Here is a 10000-nt window from a genome sequence, read left to right as displayed (position 1 = left end):
TGGCACATTCAATTTCTTCTTTTCTTATCTCCTCATCACTCAATTTTTTATCATCCAGATCTAATTTTTTCTTTATTTTCCCCATCAAAAATTCTTTTTCTGTTTTTTCAATTTTTCCTTTGCTAAACAGCGTCTTATAAAATTCTGTTATTTCTTTTAAAATCTCTTCCGTTTCTTTTACCATCTCACCACTTTCTCTTTTAATCTCCTTAATCATTCCTTCTCTCTGTCTACTTTTTTCAAGATTAAAGAAAAACTTTGTGCATTTTTCCCCTTCTACTTCATATTTTGCTCTGCTTCTTATCACCTCCCCTCTAAATTGTCTTTCTTCTATTTCCTTAAGCTTTTTTCCTAATACTAAAATTCTTTCCACATTTCCCCCTCCCTCATTCAGAATATCTTTCAGCTCCTTTCTTATTTCATTTTCTTCAAAATTCCTTGCCCTCTTCACCATTTTTCCAAAGTTATTTGCATATTTCCCAATTCTATATTTAACATTATCCCACCATATTCGTTTATCTTCTTTGTACAATTGATCTTTCTGTTCTTCCTTTATTACTTCTTCTACACCTTTTTTAAAACTAACTTCCTTTAGAAATTCCGTATTTAGAATCCATAACCCTGGCCCTCTCTTCATTCCACTCAAATCAATCTGCACCCATACAACTTTATGATCACTTAATGCCGTTTTTTTGTAATAAATATTATCCACCAAATTCATAACATCGTTTTTACATATTGCAAAATCTATTCTGCTTGCACACATAAAATTTTTAACCACTTGTTCTCTCGAGAATTCTCTGATACCTTCATTTCTTTCTCTCCATATTTCCACTAAATCATTTTCTTCCATTATAATCTTCAGCTCTTTCCTCCCTACATCTGATTTAAAGACCATACCCTCTGCTAAATCCATCTTGCTAAAAACTGTATTAAAATCTCCAATTATTACAAACCTCTTCCATTTTCCCATACTAGTCCCCAATTTCTTAAAGAAGTCAACTTTTTCCTTTTCTACAACAGGAGCATGTACATTACATAAAATTACTTTTTCCCCACCATCCTCTACTTCCACAGCCAGACACTTCCCCTCTTCATCATTATACACCTCTCGTACCTCCTCACACACACCTTTTTTAATTAAGATTGCTACCCCTCTCCCTTTTCTTCCATCTCCGTGGTTGCATAAAACATCCCCTTTCCATTTCCTTTTGAACTCAGTCATTACCTCATCTCTCCAATTTGTTTCTTGAATCATTAGCACATTTGCTCTTTTACAAACTTCTTTCAACCTTTCAAATTTCCCTTGATCTAATAACCCGCGAACATTAATGGTTGCAATACTCAAAAACATACAAAAAAGAGCCCATCCCTCCTTCCTCACCCTACTTCGTCACCCATCCCCGACAATACCTCAAATCTATTTTGATCCCCCTCCCCTCCCTTTATTCCTGTACCCCCAGTGTCTGTTTTCATCACATGTCTTCTTTTAGCTTGTTCATTGTTTTGTTCTACCTTTAACAGACGTCTTCTTGTTGTCCCCTTTTCTCCAACTGGTTTATTGACCCCCCTTTGTTCTTCCTCCATCTCGTCCTGTTCCTCCTGACTCTCCAAAGCGTCCTGTTCTTCTTCATTACCCGCCAGATTCTCGCCCTCTTGTTCTTTTCTGCCATCGTTCCCCACTGTTCCTCCAGCTTGTTCTCCTTCATCTTGCTCCGTTTCTTCCATTAGCTCCTCCTCTTCCTCCGCTTCCCTTTGTGTTTCCTCTGTTTCCACGTTGTTTTCCCCGACCTCCTCAGTCTCCATCCAGCACTCACACTTCACCAGCACCCTCCTACAGTCTGGGCATCTCACCGCATCACACTCTCTGGCGAAGTGGCCCAGCTCTCCACAGTCACGACACCTGAACTCAGGGCATTCTTTCATTACATGCCCCGGACCCATACATAGACGACAGATCTTTACCTGTCTGTCATGTATCACTCTGAAATACTGCGCCCCTTCTGCAGTTTCAAAACGTGTGCTATATGGGAGAGAGGTGACGTCCCTAGGGAACTTAACTCTGACGTAGCGAGTCCCGTCTGTGATGCTCATACCTGGATATAGTCTTCTTCTGATCTCCGATGTCGCAGAGACACCCCACGAATTCAGCTTACTTTTAATCTCTTCATCCGTTATGTAACATGGTAGATGCATAAAGGAGACGATACACTCTCTTGCGCTTAAGCCTCTCACCTCACACCGGGTTCCTTTGATTATTAAACCATCCTTTAGGCATTCACAGCAGCTCTCATTTTCCAGCGTTATTTCAAATTCCTTATTCAATCTTGGTCTCACAGCCATTACTTTTGTCACTCCCACCTTTGCAATCAAAGCAACAATCACATCTTCAGCTTTCCCTCCATCCACCTCTGCCACATTTACAATCATTGTTGCCTCCTTTGCATACTTCTTTTCCCGCTCTTGCATATTCTTCTCCTCCCTCCTATCTGATCCTCCTCTTTGCATTCGTCGCTGCTCTTTCTCAAATCCTTGTCCTTGTTCCTTGTCTTTAGCCATATCCTTGTCAATATTGGTAGATCCGTCCATTGTGAGCAGGTTGCTCCTTGCCCTCCCCTGAGCAGCTACTTCTGCTCAGGGCAGCACAGGTGAAAAAAATAAACTTTTAATCTCAAACAAACTTTGATAATCTTATCAAACAAAACTTAAATGAAAGAAAAGTTTGGAAGAGCCTTTCTCTCCCGTCTGTAGCCACTTCACTTCCTGTTGCTCGCAAACTCCCTCTAGCGTGCTCAGAGTGGTATGGCCGTAAGCGAAAACTGCTGCCAAGAGTGGGCTATTCAAGGTATTCAGACACTCTTTTTTTTTTTTTTTTTTGAAACAAAACATAAAGCTTACAGCACCTGGTATTCCCAGGCGGTCTCCCATCCAAGTACTAACCAGGCCCTACTCTGCTTAGCTTCCGAGATCAGACGAGATCGGGCGTGCTCAGAGTGGTATGGCCGTAAGCGAAAACTGCTGCCAAGAGTGGGCTATTCAAGGTATTCAGACACTCTTTTTTTTTTTTTTTTTTTTTTGAAACAAAACATAAAGCTTACAGCACCTGGTATTCCCAGGCGGTCTCCCATCCAAGTACTAACCAGGCCCTACTCTGCTTAGCTTCCGAGATCAGACGAGATCGGGCGTGCTCAGAGTGGTATGGCCGTAAGCGAAAACTGCTGCCAAGAGTGGGCTATTTAAGACATTCTTTATACTTTCAGAAAAACATAAAGCTTACAGCACCTGGTATTCCCAGGCGGTCTCCCATCCAAGTACTAACCAGGCCCTACTCTGCTTAGCTTCCGAGATCAGACGAGATCGGGCGTGCTCAGAGTGGTATGGCCGTAAGCGAAAACTGCTGCCAAGAGTGGGCTACTTAAGGTATTCAGACACTCTTTTTTTTTTTTTTTTTGAAACAAAACATAAAGCTTACAGCACCTGGTATTCCCAGGCGGTCTCCCATCCAAGTACTAACCAGGCCCTACTCTGCTTAGTTTCCGAGATCAGACGAGATCGGGCGTGCTCAGAGTGGTATGGCCGTAAGCGAAAACTGCTGCCAAGAGTGGGCTATTTAAGGTATTCAGACACTCTTTTTTTTTTTTTTTTTTTTTTTTGAAACAAAACATAAAGCTTACAGCACCTGGTATTCCCAGGCGGTCTCCCATCCAAGTACTAACCAGGCCCTACTCTGCTTAGCTTCCGAGATCAGACGAGATCGGGCGTGCTCAGAGTGGTATGGCCGTAAGCGAAAACTGCTGCCAAGAGTGGGCTATTTAAGACATTCTTTATACTTTCAGAAAAACATAAAGCTTACAGCACCTGGTATTCCCAGGCGGTCTCCCATCCAAGTACTAACCAGGCCCTACTCTGCTTAGCTTCCGAGATCAGACGAGATCGGGCGTGCTCAGAGTGGTATGGCCGTAAGCGAAAACTGCTGCCAAGAGTGGGCTATTTAAGGTATTCAGACACTCTTTTTTTTTTTTTTTTTTTTGAAACAAAACATAAAGCTTACAGCACCTGGTATTCCCAGGCGGTCTCCCATCCAAGTACTAACCAGGCCCTACTCTGCTTAGTTTCCGAGATCAGACGAGATCGGGCGTGCTCAGAGTGGTATGGCCGTAAGCGAAAACTGCTGCCAAGAGTGGGCTATTTAAGGTATTCAGACACTCTTTTTTTTTTTTTTGAAACAAAACATAAAGCTTACAGCACCTGGTATTCCCAGGCGGTCTCCCATCCAAGTACTAACCAGGCCCTACTCTGCTTAGCTTCCGAGATCAGACGAGATCGGGCGTACTCAGAGTGGTATGGCCGTAAGCGAAAACTGCTGCCAAGAGTGGGCTATTTAACCCTCTGGAGTCTGAGGCTGATTTGGGGCCTGGAGAACTTTTGACATGCCCTGACATTTGTGCTTTTTTCAGTTGTTCATAAACATATTAATGGAAAAAGTGTCATTACACTGTATTCAGCACAAACTAGGCTACAATAATGTGTGAGGAACATGTATGTACATGTTTGTGTTTTTGAAGGAATAACATTTATGCGTGGTTGTTGAAAAAACAAAAAACTTAAGTCACTGAAATAAGGCCAAAAAAAGTATAATAAATCTGTGTTCATAAGACTTTAGGGTATTGGAGGTTGTAGACTAGAGTTTTTGCTTCAAAATTATGTAAAAATTATGCTGCCTACTCCTTCATATAAAACAATATATTGATTTAGTTTTTGTAAGACACTTTTTGCCAAGAAACACAGTATGCGAGGAGGCGTGAATCACCACTGAAAATGGGCCATTCTCACCTGAGAAGACAAAAGAATTGGATAGTAATGAGCTGAAATGACTTGCATATTAATGAGGCATTTCAGTCAGGTAGGCTGTGAAAAAAAACCTTCTGTGATGTCTCAAGCTCATTATGATATATGAAACATACAGAAAAATATTATTACAATATAAAGTAATGGTTTTATATTATACTTTAAAATATAATGTATTTCTGTGATGCAAAGAGTCTGAATATAGGCTTTTAGTTTAAAAGCATGCACATTTGGAGAAATATTGGATTCTCATATGCTTATGTCAATTTTCTATACAGAGGAGTTATATTAACTTAATATTCATTGTCATTACTATGAGCGCTGGTGTTTTCAATTCATCCTTGAAGTCGGAGGGCGCTCTGTGCATTTTAGTCCACAAATTCATCTAAAAGAAGAAGAGGCTATTCCATGAATGGAGTTTCCAATACATACTGCAGCCGGAGGGCGCTAAAGAAACAAAAACTCATCTAAACTTCATCTGTAGAAGACAAGTAAACAGGAAGTAACTGCATGTCTTCTAGAGATCGCTAACCATGACTTTTACATCCAGATAAACACTTTTCAAGATAATAAATACACGATTGAGACGATGAATGCATGTATTGACTGAATTAGCGTCTGAATAGCGCTGGCTCCGTGGGCGTGGCCGCATTAGCAGATAATGAGCTGAATCACGGATTTCTGACATGGCTCTCTTTTCATACAGATTACATAAACAAAGAAGGTTTGTTTTCGATTTGACTTACATGATTTAAAACCTGACATCTTAACGTTTTTTTAGACATAAGTGTAATTTTTTTGTCATTAGTATTCACTAAGTTACAGTTCATTTTCTGAGAACTATCAGATTGGAGTTCGTTCAGAGGGAGAGGAGAGATCACGCATCATGTTAGTTTTCTTTATTTTACAAAAAGCACAACATTCTGTTTTTACTCTGAGTGTACACAAATGAAAGAAGATATTCCACAGATTAAAATGGTGTATAACTCTTAATTGTATGTGCAACATTGACAGAGTATTTTGAGTCTCTTTCACACTGATAAGAAAAAAACCACGGTGGTATCGCCGGCGATACCGTCAGACCTCAGAGTGTTAAGACATTCTTTATACTTTCAGAAAAACATAAAGCTTACAGCACCTGGTATTCCCAGGCGGTCTCCCATCCAAGTACTAACCAGGCCCTACTCTGCTTAGCAGCCGAGATCAGACGAGATCGGGCGTGCTCAGAGTGGTATGGCCGTAAGCGAAAACTGCTGCCAAGAGTGGGCTATTTAAGACATTCTTTATACTTTCAGAAAAACATAAAGCTTACAGCACCTGGTATTCCCAGGCGGTCTCCCATCCAAGTACTAACCAGGCCCTACTCTGCTTAGCTTCCGAGATCAGACGAGATCGGGCGTGCTCAGAGTGGTATGGCCGTAAGCGAAAACTGCTGCCAAGAGTGGGCTATTTAAGGTATTCAGACACTCTTTTTTTTTTTTTTTTTGAAACAAAACATAAAGCTTACAGCACCTGGTATTCCCAGGCGGTCTCCCATCCAAGTACTAACCAGGCCCTACTCTGCTTAGCTTCCGAGATCAGACGAGATCGGGCGTGCTCAGAGTGGTATGGCCGTAAGCGAAAACTGCTGCCAAGAGTGGGCTATTTAAGACATTCTTTATACTTTCAGAAAAACATAAAGCTTACAGCACCTGGTATTCCCAGGCGGTCTCCCATCCAAGTACTAACCAGGCCCTACTCTGCTTAGCTTCCGAGATCAGACGAGATCGGGCGTGCTCAGAGTGGTATGGCCGTAAGCGAAAACTGCTGCCAAGAGTGGGCTACTTAAGGTATTCAGACACTCTTTTTTTTTTTTTTTTGAAACAAAACATAAAGCTTACAGCACCTGGTATTCCCAGGCGGTCTCCCATCCAAGTACTAACCAGGCCCTACTCTGCTTAGCTTCCGAGATCAGACGAGATCGGGCGTACTCAGAGTGGTATGGCCGTAAGCGAAAACTGCTGCCAAGAGTGGGCTATTTAAGACATTCTTTATACTTTCAGAAAAACATAAAGCTTACAGCACCTGGTATTCCCAGGCGGTCTCCCATCCAAGTACTAACCAGGCCCTACTCTGCTTAGCAGCCGAGATCAGACGAGATCGGGCGTGCTCAGAGTGGTATGGCCGTAAGCGAAAACTGCTGCCAAGAGTGGGCTATTTAAGACATTCTTTATACTTTCAGAAAAACATAAAGCTTACAGCACCTGGTATTCCCAGGCGGTCTCCCATCCAAGTACTAACCAGGCCCTACTCTGCTTAGCTTCCGAGATCAGACGAGATCAGGCGTGCTTTTTTTTTTTTTTTTTTTTTTTTTTTTTATTATAAAACTTTCACATCTTACACTCACACAAATACATTTTCAGCATATCACATAGTATAATGTTAGATACCTACATTCATAGATACAAAGACACAAATCAATCATCATTAGATCGGCATATTTATCTTATATTCCTTAAAACATTCCAGTACCCTTGTGTCATTCCCTGCAATTATTTTATAGAACATCTCAGTTTGCCCCTTCATGCTAAAATATTCATACAATATCTGTATATGCCCCTCTAATTTTCTCCTAAAGAAAACCCACATATTTATATTACCTTTTTTCCCTTTCATGACATTTCGTCTGCACCATACTGCATATCTTTAAAAATACTTTATTCCATTCATTAGGTTGTTTGATTTTTTCTCCCAAAATTCTTTCTATGAAGCTTTTAATTTCTCCCATAAAATCTTGAAGACTCAAACACAATAAAAACAAATGCAAAAAACCCTCATCTTCCATTTCACAAACATCACACCTTGCATTCTGTACAATTTTCATTTTGCACAATCTCATTTTGGTATAAATTACATTATGTCTTAAAAGAAAATTAAAATTCTCAATCATTGGATCCATAAAATTAACTCTCAGATTCTCCCAAATGTTTTCGTTTTCTGTTCCCGGAAAAAGCCTACTCCAAAAACCGTTTGCCTTTGGTTGAACAAAAATCCTCTTTCTAAAAAAATTATAAAACAACTTGAGTGAACATGATAAAATTGACATTTTGTTTCCAGTTTCTTTTAGAAACACTTCAACCTTTCCCCTCCCTTCAATTTTCTTCCCTATTCCATCTATCCATTCTTTCGGTATTGCATTTTTAATTTTATCAAATTGTTGCTTAACAATAACCCTTTCCACCTCTTCCCCAGTCTCCTCTATTTCATCTATTATACCCTGTAATGGTATAAAACCATCTATAACCTCATATAAAACATCCCTCACTTTACTTAGCCCTGCTGCAATCCACTGTTTAAAATATAATTTGTTTCCTTCATATAAAATATTGGAGTTTAAAAACAATGGATGATTTAAAAACTCATTCATTCCTTCTGGCTTGTATACAACTATTGATAGGAATTCCTTCCATGCCCCTAAAACTTGTCTATAAAATTCTGGTACCCCCTTTAACATGTGCTCCTTCAATTTCATCCAAATTATTCCCTCCCCCATATCAAGACCTCCACACTTATTTAAAAAGTATTTCATTCCATCCTTCCACTCTTGTTTGTTATCTGTATTTAAAAATTTCTTCATTGTCTTAACCCTCAGACTCTTCATTCTTATAATTGGATCTAGCAACCCTAAACCTCCCTCTTGGACAGGTCCTATTAGAGTATCATACGCAATTTTTGCGGGTTTCCCCTCCCATATAAAATTTAAAATACACTTTTTCACCCTCTTATGAGCCCAGATTGGTAAAGAGGTGACCTCTAAAGCATACCACATTTTAGAAAGCATCAGAGCATTCACTATCAAAATTTTTCCTCTTAAGTTCAGCAATCGTTGTCTCCAGAAATTCAACCTTCTCTCCATGCTTCCTACAATTTCATCCCATATTATGTCTCTCGTTTTCTTTTCATCCTTTCCAATTCTAATTCCTAAAATTTTCATATTTTTTGTCTCTTCTTTAAAATTAAGAACTCCCGGTAGTTGTTTTGCTGTCCCTATTCTCATAACTACAGATTTTTCTATGTTAATTCTTGCTCCCGAACCTCTACAATATTTTTTAATTTTTCCCATAGCCCTTTCAATGCTCTCTATATCCTTTAAAATCAAGGTTGTATCATCCGCATATTGATAGATTTTTTGTTCTTTTTCTTTTCCCCCAAAACTAATTCCTTTAATATTTATATCTTCTGCCACTGCTAAACCCAACGGTTCAGCTACGATACTGTATAATAGTGCCGAGAGAGGGCATCCCTGTCTGATTGACCTTGATATTGTAAAAACTTCCGTCATAAAACCATTACACTTTACAAAACTAATTGGGCTTTTATATAAAGCTTTAATCCATTTTATAAAATTATTCCCAAAGCCAAAATGTTTTAAAAGTTCAAATAAATAATCATGTTCAACCCTATCAAAAGCTTTCTCTAAGTCTAAACTCACCATATATCCTTCTTTTTTGTCTTCTATCATATAACTAATTTTATCCCTTATATTACAAACCGTATCTGTGATTTCCTCCCTATAATTGAATATGCTTGATTTGTTGTTATAATCTGTGGTAAAACTTTCTTTAATCGATTTGCTAGAACTTTAGCTAAAATTTTAAAATCTGTGTTTAACATTGAAATAGGCCTATAATTCCTTAAGTCTGCTGAATCCCCCCTTTTCTTAAAAATTAATTTCACCATCCCAACTCTCATCCCTTGGCTGGCTTCCCCTATTTCATAAATTTCCTTGTATATTTCTTTCAAAACTGGTATTAAAATATTCCTAAATGTCTTATAAAATTCACTTGTTAACCCGTCCGCCCCCGGACTTTTCCCATTATTCAGCTGTGAAACTGCAACCTCTATTTCTTCATTTAAAAAATCTCTATCACACATTTCTTTATCCACTTCATTTACTTTTGCTTTAACTCTACTTAATAAAAACTGTTTTTCTTTATCCTGAGTCCCTTCACTTTTAAAAAGACTTGCATAAAACTCTTTTACACTTCCCAATATATCTTTGATTCCTTTCACTCTACTTCCATCTATTTTTAAAATCTCCTTTATTATGTCAGCCTTTTGCCTGTTTTCCTCTAAGGTAAAGAAGAATTTTGTGCACCTTTCCCCTTCTATT

At 39.0% G+C, this 10000-nt stretch overlaps 14 non-coding genes across 14 annotated transcripts; all 14 read right to left on the bottom strand.

Annotated features, from left to right (window-relative positions):
• Nucleotides 1–2891: 2891 nt before the first annotated feature.
• LOC137005566 (5S ribosomal RNA) lies at nt 2892–3010 on the bottom strand. Its single transcript, XR_010892317.1, has one exon. It is a non-coding gene; the product is annotated as a 5S ribosomal RNA (ribosomal RNA).
• Nucleotides 3011–3091: 81 nt separating this feature from the next.
• Nucleotides 3092–3210, bottom strand: LOC137005565 (5S ribosomal RNA). Its single transcript, XR_010892316.1, has one exon. It is a non-coding gene; the product is annotated as a 5S ribosomal RNA (ribosomal RNA).
• A 60-nt stretch (nt 3211–3270) lies between these two features.
• On the bottom strand, nt 3271–3389 carry LOC137005563 (5S ribosomal RNA). The gene has a single exon (XR_010892314.1). It is a non-coding gene; the product is annotated as a 5S ribosomal RNA (ribosomal RNA).
• Nucleotides 3390–3465: 76 nt separating this feature from the next.
• LOC137005580 (5S ribosomal RNA) lies at nt 3466–3584 on the bottom strand. The gene has a single exon (XR_010892330.1). It is a non-coding gene; the product is annotated as a 5S ribosomal RNA (ribosomal RNA).
• Nucleotides 3585–3667: 83 nt separating this feature from the next.
• On the bottom strand, nt 3668–3786 carry LOC137005562 (5S ribosomal RNA). Its single transcript, XR_010892313.1, has one exon. It is a non-coding gene; the product is annotated as a 5S ribosomal RNA (ribosomal RNA).
• Nucleotides 3787–3846: 60 nt separating this feature from the next.
• Nucleotides 3847–3965, bottom strand: LOC137005561 (5S ribosomal RNA). The gene has a single exon (XR_010892312.1). It is a non-coding gene; the product is annotated as a 5S ribosomal RNA (ribosomal RNA).
• A 79-nt stretch (nt 3966–4044) lies between these two features.
• On the bottom strand, nt 4045–4163 carry LOC137005579 (5S ribosomal RNA). The gene has a single exon (XR_010892329.1). It is a non-coding gene; the product is annotated as a 5S ribosomal RNA (ribosomal RNA).
• A 73-nt stretch (nt 4164–4236) lies between these two features.
• On the bottom strand, nt 4237–4355 carry LOC137005733 (5S ribosomal RNA). Its single transcript, XR_010892465.1, has one exon. It is a non-coding gene; the product is annotated as a 5S ribosomal RNA (ribosomal RNA).
• Nucleotides 4356–5974: 1619 nt separating this feature from the next.
• Nucleotides 5975–6093, bottom strand: LOC137005583 (5S ribosomal RNA). The gene has a single exon (XR_010892333.1). It is a non-coding gene; the product is annotated as a 5S ribosomal RNA (ribosomal RNA).
• Nucleotides 6094–6153: 60 nt separating this feature from the next.
• On the bottom strand, nt 6154–6272 carry LOC137005560 (5S ribosomal RNA). Its single transcript, XR_010892311.1, has one exon. It is a non-coding gene; the product is annotated as a 5S ribosomal RNA (ribosomal RNA).
• A 76-nt stretch (nt 6273–6348) lies between these two features.
• LOC137005559 (5S ribosomal RNA) lies at nt 6349–6467 on the bottom strand. The gene has a single exon (XR_010892310.1). It is a non-coding gene; the product is annotated as a 5S ribosomal RNA (ribosomal RNA).
• A 60-nt stretch (nt 6468–6527) lies between these two features.
• Nucleotides 6528–6646, bottom strand: LOC137005558 (5S ribosomal RNA). Its single transcript, XR_010892309.1, has one exon. It is a non-coding gene; the product is annotated as a 5S ribosomal RNA (ribosomal RNA).
• Nucleotides 6647–6721: 75 nt separating this feature from the next.
• On the bottom strand, nt 6722–6840 carry LOC137005722 (5S ribosomal RNA). The gene has a single exon (XR_010892454.1). It is a non-coding gene; the product is annotated as a 5S ribosomal RNA (ribosomal RNA).
• A 60-nt stretch (nt 6841–6900) lies between these two features.
• On the bottom strand, nt 6901–7019 carry LOC137005582 (5S ribosomal RNA). Its single transcript, XR_010892332.1, has one exon. It is a non-coding gene; the product is annotated as a 5S ribosomal RNA (ribosomal RNA).
• Nucleotides 7020–10000: the final 2981 nt, after the last annotated feature.

The sequence above is a fragment of the Chanodichthys erythropterus genome, chromosome 17, assembly GCF_024489055.1.
Source record: "Chanodichthys erythropterus isolate Z2021 chromosome 17, ASM2448905v1, whole genome shotgun sequence".
In the NCBI taxonomy this organism is placed as follows: domain Eukaryota; kingdom Metazoa; phylum Chordata; class Actinopteri; order Cypriniformes; family Xenocyprididae; genus Chanodichthys; species Chanodichthys erythropterus.
Note: the sequence above shows the minus strand (reverse complement) of the source record. Positions and strands in the feature narration are given on the sequence as shown.